The sequence below is a fragment of the Python bivittatus genome, unplaced genomic scaffold (genome assembly GCF_059951505.1).
Source record: "Python bivittatus isolate LINGU-HERP-01145 unplaced genomic scaffold, Pbiv_v1 ctg000480_np1212, whole genome shotgun sequence".
NCBI classification, from domain to species: Eukaryota; Metazoa; Chordata; class Lepidosauria; order Squamata; family Pythonidae; genus Python; species Python bivittatus.
The window spans coordinates 62972840-62986561 of NW_028277075.1; the positions used below are offsets into that span (position 1 = coordinate 62972840).

Genomic DNA, 13722 nt, shown 5'->3' on the forward strand with positions numbered 1-13722 from the left:
TTCATTATTTATTGGGTTCACATAATATAATAGACATAGACTGTGGTTTACAAACCAAACTGACTCAGTTTGTAAAACATGTAAATCAATACGAAACAAAACCAGAGTAGGCGAATTGCAGTGATAAATAACCCTGTGATTCTTAGTGCTTGCCTTCTTGGTGTATGAGTGTAAATATAGTACAGAAATGAGGTTGATGGAGGTTAGCTTTGGAATCTGTAAACTTTTGTTGAATTGTAATCTTCTAATTTTTCCCAGTGCCTGTGGTCAGTAGTGAACAGTTTGAGAACCATGTATTTTTATGTTAGGCTTAATTATGTACTGACTGCATATGTACATATTATTGCACATGTAAACAATAAGTGTATGATACACAACCTGTCACACTATTCCCTTTAAGGATAAACACAAAGGGGTAAGAAATAGTAGACCAAAGAAATTAAAGGCATAAGATAAGAGAAAGCAATGCACTTAAATCTAGTTTATACCAAAACCATTCACTAAACTTCTCCATATCATTCTCTCCTTGCTTCTACACGTCCACACATTTCATACGCTGGCTTCATCAGTGCCATCCATCCATTTCTTTTAACCTATTAACTTTTTTTCATATATTTATTAATTAATCCAATGTATATGACCACCCATCTACCCAAGAACCTTTGGGCAGCAATTTACCACTGATTCACTCCCTCTCTTCTTACTTTACCACACACACTTCTACATTCAGCTTTTATGTTTTGCATGACATATCCAGCTCTCACTTCAGGAGAACTAAGCAGGCACGAGCATGCTGTTATGCACAAAGTTTTTCTTATTTTTACATTCATTATTCAACACAGGCCAGATAGGATTCATTATCTTTTTCCTAGCATTTCCATAGCTTTTTTTTCAGCCCATTTTCCCATTTTTCGTGAATGTTCTGCCAAGGCACATAAATACATTGTCTGCTCCACTTTTTTGCCATTTATGTTTAACTTGCAGTCACTTCATTTTCTCTGTCAAAGAGAACTACTTTGGTTTTTCTAAATACATTTTCACAGCCATACTTCTTCTTGTATAATAAAATCTATCTAACAATCACAATCATTCTCAGTATATGTGCTGGTTCCCAGACTGATAAAGATTCAAACAGACTTATATAAACAATCAACTGCAAACTTTCCTGTTATCAAGACAATTGCCTTCTCACTGATTTATAGAATGACTCTGGGAAAGAAAATCACTAAGTCTTTGCGTAATGTACATGAGGATATATTTGTTCTAAACTGAAAATAGTTCAGTTGCTGAAATTCTTATGCCCATACCCCTTTTATCTTGGTATATTTTGTAAAAGAGAACTCTAAGAATTGTGCTCAGAAAAGAATGTCTTTCAGTTTTGCCAGCTGCCAAAGAACCTGACATTTAGCTAACAACATGACATCATTGTCATGCAATAGTACACATACATCCACATCCTTAACCACCTCAGTTCTAATGCCACTGGGAGCATTTCTTACATGAATGTTTACCCATGAATGTGTTAATCAACTAAGGGACATCATTTATCCTTGTCTTACTCAAGGCTTAATATTGAACCACTTGTTAAGGATTCTATTCTCATATATGCTTTACTTTCATCATATAATGCTCCTATCTTTGGATAAATCATTCTATTATTCAGAATTTATTTAATTATTTGTTTTCTCTAAATCAAGAAAAGAGCTATACATATTCTTATATTCATACTTTTCTCACTGACTATTAAACAACATAAATCTGGTCGACAGCCCCTTGCTTGGTGTAAACCCTCACTACTTTTCACAAATGTTGCTCATTGTTATGTCTTTTAACCTTTCAGTCAGAATTCTACCAAATACCTTCCCAGGCACACTTAATAAATTAATCCCCACTCCATTTGCATTCACTCTTGCTACCCTTTCCTTTGTATAGAGGAACAATAACTGCATTCTTCCACTTATCAGGCATAGGTGCATTTTTTCCACAGGAATGTTAATTGCCCAGCCATTCCATGAGCAAACATCCATATTTTAATCTCTTCAGCGATAACACTTTTCAACATTATTACAGTGTTCATGACTTCCTTTTCATGTTTTTCTTTGTCACTAGCATTTATAACATTTGTTTCAGTTCCAATATATCACTACAATCACATGCAAATCTCTAAAGACTCCTTCTAGCATTCCCTCACTTCACATTCCCAAATAATTTCATCATTTCCCCCAATTGTTCTAGTAAAGGCTCCCTGTTTAACTTTCTTCATCCACTTCCAAAATATTTTAATTCTTTTATTAAAATTGTTTTGAATGTACTCTGCTTCATCTTAACCATTCCTTGCTCTCTTTGACTATATTATTTTTAACTATTTTTTCTCTCTATAAACATACATTGTTTTTCTCTTACCCTTATTTTTTGCAACATAATTTAGCATACGTTTTTTCTCATACATAGCCACACCTTTATCTCAGTTTTGTACTGAAAAGTAGCCAAAGCAGCTAATAATGGGTAATGGTTTTACATCATGTGTAAAAGTGGTCCTGCTGTTTGGTCCCCAGGTTCATATTTAATGACTGGCTGTTGAATCCTTGGTGGCCCTGTGCTCCAGATGCTGCTGCTGAATGCCAGATCAGTTTGTAATAACACCCCTCTCATTTGTGATCTTATCATGGCCTGGATTGAGTCTGGAGGGGATGTTCCTTTCTGTGAACTGTGCCTACCCAGGTTTCAGCTGGCTGTTGTCATCTGTGAGTCCTTGAAGGCTCTCAGAGGCTCTCTTCCTCAGATAAATGGATATAAGGTGTTTTGGTTGAAGTTGGGCTCAAGGAAAGAGTTGAGATTCCTGCTGGTGTATCCCCCCTCCCCCTGCATAGCATCATCCCTGCCTGAGCTGCTGGATTCCATTGGTGGGCTGGTAATAGAGCCCCTGAGGCTATTGGTGCTTGGGGATTTCAATCTGTTGCCTGGTGTAATTGAGTTTGGGGCAGCTCAGGAGTTTGTGGCATCCATGGACTTGTTCCAAGTCATTAATGGTGTGATGAATATCAGCAGCTGCACATTGGATCTGATCTTTGTTTTGGGGCATTTGTGACATAATCTGGTAGTGGAGGACATTAACATCAGTCCATTCCCGTGGACGGCTCATTTTCTGATATTTTTTTGGCTTGGTGGTGCCACCCTCCCCTGTAGGGAGACAGACCCTATTTGATTGGCCTACCCCATATGCCTGATAGACCCCAGGCACTTGATGGACCTCTGCCTGAGAGGTTCCAGACAGAGCTTGGGACTTTGCTTGAGAATCTGGTGGGTGGCTCAGATGAGGCCTTGGTCATGGCCTGGAATGAGTGGTGGCTGGGGCCTTGGACATCATTGCCTCTATTTGGCCTCTCTTTATGTGCTGATACCAGGGTACCCCTTGGTTTACTGAGGAGTTTGGGAAGATGAAGCACCAGAAGAGATGTCTCGAGTGCCATTGGAGAAAGATTCAGAGTGAGTCTGACAAAACACAGGTAACAGCCCATATTAAGGATTACCTTTTGGCAATAAGGCAGCGAAATGTCAATACTTCTTCACTCTTACTGTGTCTGCTGATAGCCGTTCAGTGGCCTTTTTTGGGGTGGCCTGATCCCTGTTAGGAAGGGATGGGCTAAGGGGCCATCTGCAAGGTTGCTATGAGGAATATTCTGGCTGTTTGGCAGATAAAATTACCCGGGTCCAGCCGAGAAGCCATGGGTTCATTCTGATGGTATGATCTGGGATGAGTTTGAGTTGCTGATTCTTGAGGAAGTAAACAGGGTTCTCTGCACTGTTAGTTCAGCTACCTGCTTCTTGGACTCAGGTCCCTCCTAGATTAAGGTGGTCAGGGAGGTGATGTCATGGTCAGACTCAAATGAAGAGACCGACAAACCGGACAAACTGCTGCCTGAGGAGCTTCAGACAGAGGAGGTGGGGCTGTACAGTAACCAGCAGGGACAGCTGCCGTTGGTCTCTGAAGATGGGGAGTCTGAGCTGCCACCCTCTCCCAATGCAAGGGCTTGCTATGCAGAGAGGAGAGCAGAACAAAGGCGCTCTGCAAGGCTCCTCACAAGAAAGGAACCTTGCCCTTCCAAATGAGCAACACTGGGGCTGCTTCTGTTTAAGAAGAGCAGCAAGCTCAAGCCTCTCTGTTGGCAACAGCCATTCATTTACCCAGACTCTCTGTGCCTTGACTCCCGATTTGAAACCTTGTGGCTTTGACTCTGGTCCTGAACTGCCTGACGAATCTTCTACAATGTTAGGACAGGACAGGTGATCTGTAATTGGGTCCATGTTGTGGTATCAGCCTCTTTGAGAGAGGGGGCAATTACTGTCTGGTCTCCAACCTTTTTAGGGAAGGTTGTTGAGAGGGTGGTTGGGCTGCAGTTGCAGAAGACCCTGGAGGAAGCAGATTATCTAGACCTGTTTCAGTCAAGTTTCAAGCCAGGATTCACTGAGGAGATGGCTTTGGTTATGCTTGTTGAAGATCTACGACAGAGCCAGGATGGAAATGGATCATCCATCCTTTTGTTTCTTGATCTCTCAGCAGCTTTAAATGCTATCAACCATGGTATCCTTGTAGACCATTTCTGGGGTTTGCAAACTGGGGCAGTGTATTGTAGTCGTTCTCTTCCTTCCTTTGAGGCCAGTTCCAGTTGGTGTTGGGGGGGAGTCACTCACTTAGGCCCCTCCTTTGTGGGATGCCACAAGGTTCAATGCTCCCTTCTTGTTCAACATCTACATGAAACTGCTGGATGAGGTCATTTGCAAGTTTGGGGTCTAGTATCAGTATGCTGATGATGCCCAGTTATATTTTTTGACCCAACCTGACCAAGCAAGTCTGTCAAAGTCTTATCCCAATGCCTGGAGCCTGTGTGGGACTGGATGGGGAGAAACCAGCTCTGACTCAATTCTGTCAAGAATGAGTGGTTGTGGTTGTTGGGACCATCTACATCTGGAGACCTTCTATCCTTACTCTAGAATGGGGTTGCACTTCCCCATTCAGGAGTGCATTCAGGTCTCCTCTTGGAGTCAAAGCTCCTGCTCAAAGAGCAGGTGACAGCTGTGGCCAAGAGGGCCTTTGCACAGCTTCATCTGGTGCACCAGGTGCACTACTTCCAGGATTGGGTGGCCCTCCAGACAGTCAGTCACAGCCTTGTCACATCATAGCTTGACTGTTGCAATGTGTTTTGCCCTGGTCTGCCTTTGAAAACCACTCAAAAACTGCAACTGGCCTTGGCATGCTGATGTGACATCCCTTCTTTGTGAGCTGCACTGGTTGCCAGTATACTTTTGGGTTCTGTTCAAGGTGCTGGTTATCACCAATAAAGTCCTACGTGGCATGGGGTCTGGTTATCTGAGGGATTACCTGTCTTCTGTGGTTTCTGCCTGTTGGGTAAGAGCTGACAGAGTGGGAATGTTCTAGGTCCCCAAATCAATGTTATCTTTTGGGACCCAAGAAGCATACTTTCTTTGTTGTAGCACCTCCCATCTGCAATGAAGTCCCCCTTGAGATCTAGATAGCTCCCTCCCTGATGGCATTCCGGAAGGCCTTAAAACCTGGCTGTTTTTCCAGGCCTTGGGATAGGGTGGATGGAACCCCTTGTTGGATATGTTTGTCATATGTTTTAATGTTAGTTATCTGGATTTACCATTTTATTTATTTCCATTACTGTATTTCCATTTATTTTGTATTTGTGTTGTTTTTATATTGAGAGCTGCCTGGAGACAGGCAGCATAGAAGTAAAATAAAATAAATACATTATACTAAACCAAAAAAACCATATTATATTTTGGTATTATGTCTGAGCATAACCATAGTATTTAGGACTATATGTCAGATTTATAAAATTCAGAGCATGTTTGTGTTCTTGTTTGGAATAAAGCTGTAATGCCTACTTTTTGACACAACAGTGGGTAATGAAAGTTTACTTTTCTAATATCAACATGCCCTTATGTGCATGAAAGCCTTTTTTTTTCTTATTCTAAGTATCAATTTTGCTAGGTAATGTTTAAAACAGTATATATTTGAGTATTCCAGTGCCTTTGTTTGTTTTCATTTAGAAGGCCAAGGTGAACTGATTTTCCCATTGTTAATAATTTGTAATAGCTGGAATCATTTAAGAAAATAAGCTCTGCACAGTCTTCTAATAGTGTGAGGTCTACTGATTTGTGGAACACTAATGAATAAGTGTACTTCCTGGACAGTCCCCTCAAGAGGCAGACTGGCAGTTTCTCTTCTAAAGCCTTTCCACAGGGTAATTTTTTTTTTTTTTTTAAAGTGGAACTCTGCAATGTATTACCACACCTTTGATATTTCATACATAAGTTGTAAAAATACCCTTTCTGGGTAGTAAATCTTCTGACTCTGGTGTAGCTCTCAGTAAATATACATAGGATGGCACTGTTGAGATAAAGCTTATATTTCAGAAGAGTAAATAATAACTGAAACCAAAGACTGTGGCTAATTTCATAATAGTTTTGTTTTCCAGTGCCTTCTTGTTAATATATGAGATTTTGCTTCTAATATCTCATAACAATGAGGGGAAAAAAGGTAAAAGTAGATCAGACAGTCACCAATGTGCTGTCATCTGTTGTGGCATATTGTATTTAAAAAGAATTGATCTGAATATTAAAATGAAAAAGGTAATAGTTGGAACATCTTTGGGCTCAGAATAGTAGCAGATACTGAAATATATCTTTAGCTGTTTGATAATTCTCAACTGTCTGCTAATTGAACATTATCCTGAAAATCAGTCAATTCTTGTTATTTAATTAGCCTTCAGGAGATAAAATTTCCATAAACCCAGTAGTAGTAGTATTGTACTGCTTATGCTCTAGCCAGCCTGATATAGTTGATAATATGTTATATTCAGAGGGTGGACATCACTACTAAACATAGGAGAGAAAGTTCCCTTTCAGATATCCTATGACTACCCTTTCAAGGTTTTGTATTCCAAATGAGCGCCTTCCAGTTACCCAAAAAAGACACTGCAGGCTTCTGGCACTCTGGTAGGATTTGCTCCATGTGTTTTTCCTTCTTGCTTCACCCAGAGGACACAAACTGAAGTTTACAAATGCAAGTCAACAACTGTTATACAGTAGAATATTTCAGAGTTATACCTCACTGTTACAATGATGGTTGCCATTTCTTAGATACAGAATTGCCCACTGGCCTCTCCTGGCAGCTGCCAGGTTTTCTAGCCTTTGTTGCAAAACAGCACCACTCTTTTACAATTTAAAAATAAATAGAAACCAGCATGCTGCAGAGCATCTGTCTCTACCTTTATCTTTGGCTCCAATAATGTTTCTTTAATCTCCGCTCATATATTATTAGAAAATAAAAATTGTGGGAAGATATAGCCTGGTGTTTTCTTTGAAAGTATGTGTCTACCTGCAAAGGTGTGTGGGGGGGGGAGGAAGATAAGCTCAAAGGGGATAATAGGGAGCATCCTGGAAGGAAACATTCTTACTTGTTTGTCGTTTGGTATAGGAATGTTTTGTGACTAGACATACCCATCATGGCAGCCCTTGCATGAAAGGACATCGCTTTCATGGCAACCATTTCATAAAAGCTCCTGTTATGTGGCCATGATATTTGAAATAGAGACTTTTCCATATTTATTTGTTAGGTTTATATCTGTATGTGTTAGAATGTTTTTATATATATATATATATATATATATATATATATATATATATAAATTAAAAAATAAATAAATAAATTAATAAAGAAAAAAATACAGCTTAACAAAAGACCAAAAAAAAAGGGGGGGACTATCTATATATGTTATATATTAAGCAAATGGCAAACAAGTTTCTAAATCTACTTTAGGAGGAAAAAATAACAATGTTTCTCTAACATTATGAAATATCATAAAATGTATGCCGCAAAAACAATTGCATCATTATGGTTGATGGAGCTGATGTGTAAAATTAAACCCATATCCTTTATGTATTAGTTAAAGAACATTTTTAAGGACATTTTTGGCTATGGATTAAAGAACTGGAATACCCAATTAAGGAAAAATAGATGGTTACAGATCTTAAACAATGTGAAATATACTTAAGTTGATTTAAAGTTAAAACTGATTCATCAAAAGATTTTATTTTGAATTTACTGGATAAAGTATGTACTCCAATGGATGGATGTCTGATTTTTTCTGTTGATGATGTAAAAAATTTGACTCATATGATGCGGTCTTGTGAATTATTGACATCTTTTTTGGAATAATATTTTAATATGCATAAGTAGTTTTATGAGGAAAATTTTTAATATTAAATATGTTAAAGTTATGTTAAATTATCCTGAAGCATTGGAATATGACTATTTTGGGGAAGTTATAATGGTATCATGCTTGGGATGTTGCAAAGAGAATTAGTTTGAGAAATTGGAAAAATAGTAGTATTCCTAATATTAAGGATTAGAGCTTGCAGTGTCAAATGCAGAAATGTACTGCCATCTCAGTAGTGTGAGTGTTAACTGTATTACGGATAGATGCCCTATATTTTAATGTGGTATATAATAGTCAGATGCACATTTGCTGTTGTACTGAACATAGTAAGACATTCCACAATGTATAGCATTGTACAGTACTCTAAATATTATCTTAATGCAGCTCTATTTTATCTACATTCAAATATAGTCATAACTAAGCTTCAAGTGAATACTATGTCATATCTATATGGTAGTGTTTTGAAGAAAGGGTCATATTTAGGACATCAAAGTAATATATTTGTCAGGTCTTATCTGTATTCCTTTTACTTGAGAAGACATGTTTATTGGACTGCTGTCTCTACCAAGTCACTTTGGGTAAATTGGCTTTCTAAAAAACTATCTGCGTATTCTACATACTAGAACTGTGCAGTGCTTTGGAAATAATTTGAAAAAGGTTCTGAATGTACAAGAGAATGAACATAATGAAACTCTAAAGTAACTATGTTTTTTCTTGGGATTGCATGGTTGCCCTCCACTGCAGGTATATGATTTTGGGAAAAGATACGGGTGCTTTATAGAATTGCAGACAGGTGCTGTGTTCATACCCCCCAGTCTGAAGCATTATCTTTTATATATATATGTATAATAACTATGGAATAGGGAAAACAGTAATGAAAGGTTCTAGGCTGTTGCGAAGAAATAAGGGATAAGGAAGGCAGTGGACCATTTGTACAATGTGGGCAGAACTTTTTGTTGGTGACAGCATTCTGAATTTTTGTAGTTTGGGAGTTAGTGATAATATGTTAGAGAATCATAGAAAATTATTTAATAAAAACAGTATAACCACAATGTAAATACTGATTGTCACAAGACATTTTCCTTTTATATACAAACTGAATATTAATTCAAATCACAACAGAAACTATACAAGCTAACATGATACAAGCAATTGCTCTGTCGGCGCATGTCCTCTTTCACAGTGAGGTGACTCAGTGTAGTCCACTTATGGTAGAATGTGTATGATAGAACCAAGGATAATTGTAATGATAGAAATGTATGGAATGTGTGTGTGCGTGTGTGTGTGGGTGAATGTATGCATAGTGAATAATGTTGGCATAAACTAGAGTTGGGTGTGTTTCCTTTTATTTTTCTTATCACATGCCCTTAATTTCTTTGGCTTACTATTTCTTACTTCTTTTCTAAGCTTTACATAATGTTGCTTAACTCAGAAGGAAGTAGTGTGACAGCATATATGTGACAGATCTCTATATGCACAGGCTTATGGAAATATGTGAGCATAGCTAAAAAATAAAGGTTACCAAATGCAAAATGCCTTAACGCTCTGTGCATATGACGTACCCCTGCAACCCAAACTAATATCCACATTTTTAATTCTAGGAAACTGAAAATAACCATTGGAAAAATACCAATACAATAATACCAATCTACGAGACTGGAGGGAAAACAGTCATACTGAGGGCATGTCCTATCTCTCAAATTTAAACCCTAGTTTGATTTCCATTGAAGCATGTAATTTGTTGTGTTAAATATACTGCTTGTTGTGATAGACACATAATATGCCCTTTGTATTCTACATTATTCATCATTTATATTGTTGATATGAATTAGACTATTATGTCTACAATTCAGTTTGTCTTCTGTACATATTAATGAAGCAGACATTTCCCCAGACCGGAGAACCCTAGTGATAAATGAATGTCCTGCTATGCTGCACAATGCTTATACTTAATCATACTTTTAGATTTATTTAAGTGTGTGTGGATGTCCATATTTTTTTTTTCTGTAATGAGCATATCTTACAAGCCATAAGAAAACTGGAATTTGTTTTAAAAATTAAGCCCGTAAGAAAAATCACAATGAGACTTGATTCACACAGTGTACTAGTATCCTGGACATGAACCTCTGGGCAGACCAATGCATTCACAACCAGACCACAGGGTTTCCTGTGGCTATATTAGTTTTACTACAAGGGAAGTGTATTTTGGAAATGGATTGTGAAGAGATATAATGTGCAAATGAAAATTCAGCAAAAAAGGACTTCCTGAGTTTGCTATTATCTTACTATGTTTTCTGCTATTGTTTTACATGTGTATTTTACTTAAACTGCAAAAAGTGCATGAGTTATTGTACTTGGATGGGACAACATCCTACCCATAAGGAGGGTTATTTGATGTGAAAATGAAGTGATCACACTAGTAGACTATAGGTTATGTTTAATAATGTGCCTGTGCAGTATAATTTCCCTTTTTTCTTTCTTAATGGGGAAAGGGTTTTAAAAGTTGTGGTTTGATGGATACATTATTAGTAGCTGTGATGTGAAAATCTACAGTATAATCGGTTATAGTGAATTCTGCATTGCACATAAAACCACTGAGCTTTCTTCTGGTCAGGCTTTCAAGTATAAATACACATTGGCTAGAAACTGGGAGACTGTAAGTTCTAGTCCAGCTGGGTGACTTTGGGCCAGTCACTTTCTCTCAGCCCTAAGCAAGCCGCTTCTGAAAAACCTTGCCAAGAAAACTGTAGGAACTTGTCCAGGCAGTTGGCAGGAGTCAAGACTGATTTGAAGGTACCAATTAAAAAAAAAAAAAAGATACAGCTTGGGTATGTTGCTTCTGAAATCTCTGAAGCTGAGTGGTAAGTAACAAGAGCAAATCTTAAAACGTTAAGGAAGACTTTTCTGCAGGCAAATAATGATCTAAGGCAATTTGGAAACACAGATTTTTATGTTTAAGAAGATAATTCATCTTGGTTGGAAAAAGTGAGATAGGTGGCTAATAAATTGCATGCATGCATGCATAAATAAGAATAACAGTACTGAACTAGTCTTTGAATCTGGCAGCATATAAACCAACCATATTTTTTAACCCTAGCTAGTTATATTTAACCTTGCTACGGTCCTGAAGGTCTTAGGAGCTACTGCTTCTGCTAGTTAAATATTGTTAACTCTTTTATATGGAAGATTGTATGTTGGACTAGATGAGTAATCCTATTCCAACTTCAGAAATCTTTGTATTTTCTGAAATGATTTTTTTTTTTTTAAAAAAAGAAGCCATGTATTTACAAGGCAGGTAAGGGTAAACTTTCTGAATTACTACTTCCATTATTTAATAAACTTCATTTATTAAAGTTTCATACAATGTTAAATTATTATTTTCATATAAACTATCATTTTAATGCTACTTTAATTGTGGAACAGTTTTTACCTTTTATTATGTAAGAATCTTTTTCATTTAACTGTGTAGTCAATGTCAGTCAAATCATACTACTGTCAGAATTTTTTTAGAAAAATCAGAGGCTTAAATGTAAAAAATGATGGAATTTGATCATTCTCTATGAATAACAGTACAGCAAATTAACATTTATTTTTATATTTTTTTCTTAATGGAGTACTAAGGAATTAGTAATCATTTGGCTAGTTAAAAGAAAGCACCCATAAGGGAAGTCTGTTATTTTTTCCTTCATTTTCAAAAGTTTTCAGATGTAGTACAAGTGTTGATAATGGTTATTTTTAAAGGTTCTGATTAAACACCCTTTGTGTAGATCTAAATATCTAAATGATCCGTAATGCATTTATTCTTTTTGACAAATGAATTTGAACAGGGCTGGAAAATAGATTCCAGTTTGTTCAGAAATTGTGAATTAACAGTTGGCAAAGATAGTCAAATCAAATGGGGTCACAAGCTTTCTTTGTACTGATGAGCGCACTTGGAATAACACAATTCTCATCAAGTTCTTTTTAGCAAAATTTATTGTGTATAGGATTACAAGAATTTGAGGCAGTGAACTGTTTTCAATTTAGAACCAACATATCTCCAGGTCCATTCAGGTAGAGACTTTCTGGTTCTTTTTCTAACTTCCTATTGACAAACCTGTGAGGATATGGGTGTCTTTAGTGATAATTGGGAAGTTTCCAATTCATCATTTACATAATGAGATCTTGAATCTCTGTTTGGAAACAAACTCTTACATCCTGGCTTGGTCTTTTTTCTGGGTAGGTAGGCAACTTGCAAACAAAGCACTAAACTGCAGTCCCCTATGATTTAATTTTGTGTATATATATATATTCATTCATTCATTCATTCATTCATTCATTCATTCATTCATTCATTCATTCATTCAGTGTCCTTATAAAAACCAAAACACCATTAAAACCTGGCTTTTCCAGTGAGTCTTGGGAATATATGGACTTCCATGTTGTGTCTATTGCTTGTGACACTGTTGTTTCATTTTGTTACTGTTTATTCTTGTTTTTAATATTATACCTTTTATTAGACATTTTGAGCCATGTTGGATTGAATGGCATATAATCTGTAGTTTATATGTAAACAAACAAATGAATAAATAATGAAAATATATTGGTGTATATGTTAGACCCAGAAGAATCATTGCAGATACAGATAGTCCTTGTTTAGTGACCGCAGTTGGTTCTGGTGACTCAGTCATTAAGCAAAGCAACTGCTAAGTGAAAATCATGTGACTGCAACTGTGCTTATAATTTTACTTGAGCTTTCCTTTGCTTCTTGATGCTTCCTGCAACTGAACTGGGGTTCTTTCTCTTTCTCTTTGAGGACATCTTGGTATGGGGTAAATAAGCAAGTGAAAATATGAGAAGGTTATATGCGTGTTGCTGTTAATCTGTGTGTCACACTTAATTTAGAATTTGCAGGATGGATACCAAAGAACTAGAACACTAAGGGAAATGCCAGGATGGTAATAAATCTCGAAATATTTATTGTCCCTGAATATACTTACAGCATCAGAAGAACACCACCACAAACAGCTGGGTGAGCCCAAGTGGTGAGGAAGGTTTCTGGAACTTGACTCATGAGGAAACTGGGTAAAAGGGCAAATCTTATAGCCCTTTTTTCCCCACTCCCCCACCCTTTAGAATGTTCACATGGGCGCTGGGATAATTAGCAAGAAGGAAATTAATGTTTGTATTTACATTTGTTGGAGAGGAAGGGATTACAAGAGAATAAGCAGGCACACAATGGGGAATACACATTGAAAGGAATGCACTAGTACCAGTTGTTTGCCTAGCACACTGGTGGCTATGAGCCACATAGCAGGCAAAATAAAGCCTTTAGTGTGAAATTGATTAGGCTCAATAGCAGCACCAGCCAGCCAGAGGATTCTAATCAACTAATTAAGATCACAGAGCTGATCTTGTTAACTTGCAGTTAGCATTTTTTAAGGATGAGTTGCACTGTGGAGAAAAGCAGCTCAGGAAGAGATGGCTTGTTTAAGCA

General features: G+C 37.2%; 1 protein-coding gene across 1 annotated transcript in view; it reads left to right on the forward strand.

Annotated features, from left to right (window-relative positions):
• Nucleotides 1–13722, forward strand: part of TOLLIP (toll interacting protein) — a 47942-nt gene that overhangs the window by 3929 nt on the left and 30291 nt on the right. The window lies entirely within an intron of this gene.